This window comes from Onychomys torridus, chromosome 10, assembly GCF_903995425.1.
Source record: "Onychomys torridus chromosome 10, mOncTor1.1, whole genome shotgun sequence".
Taxonomy (NCBI): Eukaryota; Metazoa; Chordata; class Mammalia; order Rodentia; family Cricetidae; genus Onychomys; species Onychomys torridus.
Genome location: NC_050452.1, coordinates 25,658,579 through 25,661,479, shown reverse-complemented (window position 1 = coordinate 25,661,479; position 2,901 = coordinate 25,658,579).

The window sequence follows — 2,901 nt, the reverse complement described above, 5'->3', positions numbered from 1 at the left end:
CGGGGGACACTTTTCATTCTGCTAGGATGGGTGGGTGAGGGGCAGGGATGCTGTCAGTGCAAAGGACAACCCCACCTCAGAGGCTGTCACTTGTGCCAAGCCTGTTAGGCGAGGCTCCGGGCTCACTCTCCTCAGTGTTTACTCTCCATATTCCCTCTCCCTTCCGACCCTCATAACGGTGCTTCAGCGCCCTGGTGATGGGGAGCTCACTACCTGATTTGCTTTTGTTCAGGCCTAAGACCCTGGCCTGCCTTGTCTGACTGTAGTTTAGAAGGCCGTTTGTGTCCCAGAGGGGCCTGCTCCATACCCTGGAGGAAGGCTACAGAGAGCGAGATCTGAAGAGAAGCCTCGATGCTCTCCCAGTCTATTAGCAACCTGAATATACATGAAGTCTTCCCAAACCCTAAAGACTGCGTTCAAGAAGTTTCTAGGCAAAGGGAGGTTCCTCCAGGGAAGTGTCAGAGAGATAGAAGGTCTCTCCTTTCTCCCATTCCCATCCCCCATACCCCTTCCTCAGCGACCTTTGGAACAATCCTATGATAATCCTGTGGACAGTGGTGCTTGAGTGAACGGCTCAAGCTAACAGGAACTGGGGAGGCAGTGTGGGAGCCCAGGTTTGCAGCGGGCAGGTTAAAAGCCAGGGAGAACACTGGCCACTGAAGGCTCGTGCCGGAAACAGCCTCTGCCCGTGAGTGTTGAGCTGAGTGAACTTCAGACACCCGGCTGTGTTATTCATTCCACACTTATTATGGTCACAGAAGTGTTTAGGAGAAGAAACTGGGTCAGACACAGTGGAGTGGCTTCTTCTTATCTAGCCTCAGATGGCCCCATTGGGCAGCCTGTTTGTTCCATCATGGTCCCTTGCCCACGTTCATGTTACTCTGACCCCGGGGTTGTCATGAACTGGTTTCATTCAGCCTTTGTCTATGAAGCTTCCACACATTTGAAGATATCTGTGTGAACACTCCCTGCCATACAGAACACCTTCCGAGGGGCCCAGGGCATTGCCTTTGTTCTCTCTCTCTCTCTCTCTCTCTCTCTCTCTCTCTCTCTCTCTCTGCGTGTGTGTGTGTGTGTGTGTGTGTGTGTGTGTGTGTGTGTGTGGTGTGTTGCTATAAACCCAGGGCCTCGCCCATGCCAGGCAAGATTCTATTGGCTGACCCAGGACGTGTGACATGAATGTGAGCTGGTCCCTGCTCATGTGCTCATGCAGGAAGCACAGGTCTCCTGTCACCCACCTTGGCTGCCTCCATGAACCTCAGTTTATCTCCCACGGAGCAGATACAGGACACCCGAGGCCTTCCTTGCTTGTGATGTGACCCCGAAGTCCAAGACGGCACAAGAGTTGTTATAATGCTGCAATTAGCCCTGCTCTAGAACCTGCGTCGCCGGCCACGTGTTTTCACACAGAACCGCAAGAGTGACGCCCATCCTCGAGAACAGGTCTGCAGTGCAGGGATGCCTTCAGAGAGCCCCACTCACAGTGGGGAGGACAAGGACAACTTCAATGCAACACAGCCAGTCTTCTGCCTCCAGATTCAGGGCCCACGAACACCAGGAAACAGGGACTCTGGGGCGAGGGGACAGCGGAGAGTGGAAGGAAGGAGGGGTGGGGGAGTTGTGGGCTCTGTGTTGCTGGAGTGTGGCCCGAGCAGCCTCCACCCAGGCACCTGCCTCTCTCACACACCGGCGCCTCTTTTTTCACTTCCTCCCGTGGTCTGTGTTTCCTTCCTCCCTTCAAAGCCCACTAGCTGTCACCTCTGGAACTACTCTGTGACTTTTCTTGGAATTTGCCCAGGAGGTGACACCTGCGTTTCTGTTTCGATTTCTCCTCAGACACCAGTGTTTCCCCGGGGAGGCCCAGGAGCAGGGGTTCAGGGCAAGGACAGCAGGCCAACATAACAGGTAGGGAGGCAGGCAGGTGTCAGGGCCTGGGGTCATGAGTCTCCCAGGATTGCCTGCCCCGTGGTCCTGGCATGTGAGGGCTTATGAGTTCTGTCAAATCTCAACCTCAAATTTCTCCCTTTCTCTTTTTCAGACAGGGTCTCACTGTGGAACTCAGGCTAGCCTCAAACTGGATCCTCCTGTCTCTGCTGCTGGAGTGCTGGGGTCACAGGTGGCCAGCACTGGGCCTGCCTCTAACTTTGCTTTTTGTTTGTTTGTTTTGGTTTTGGTTTTGGTTTTGGTTTTGGTTTTGGTTTTTCAAGACAGGTTTTCTCTGTGTAATTTTGGTACCTAGCCTGGATCTCGCTCTGTAGCCCAGGCTGGCCTCAAACTCACAGAGATCCGCCTGCCTCTGCCTCCCGAGTGCTGGGATTACAGGTGTGCGCCACCACCGCCCAGCCTTACTTTTGTTTTTTAAAATAGCTTTATAGATTAGGATGCTCACAACATTCAGCTCACATTTCAGTGGCTTCTAATGTATTTGAGTATGTACCCACCATCACAGGCAATTGTAGAACATTTCCATGACCGACAAAACAACCATGCTGGCCATGGTGGCCCAGATCTGTAATTCTAGTATTTGTGAAGCTGGAGGCCAGCCTGGGCTACTGTCCTAATAAACAAAAAACAATTTATGCCCTTTGGCCATCCCCCTCCACCTTGGGCAACCTGTAGTCTGCCTTTTGTCTGCATGGAGTTCCCTGCTTTGTAAGTTTCATATAAATGGAATCATACACATGGCCTTTGAGGATTGATATCTAATCAGTTTTCAAAGATGGCCCTGTTGGAGGAGCATAGCTTCATTCTTTTTGTGGTTGATAACATTCTGTTGTAGGGATAGAACATATCCTCTGATGTCTGTCTATCGGCTTAGCGGCTGCACATGAATCTATTGATACTTTAGTTATCATCTGTATCCTCACAGGTCCCCTCAGCCTGGCAGGATGTGCAGCTCTT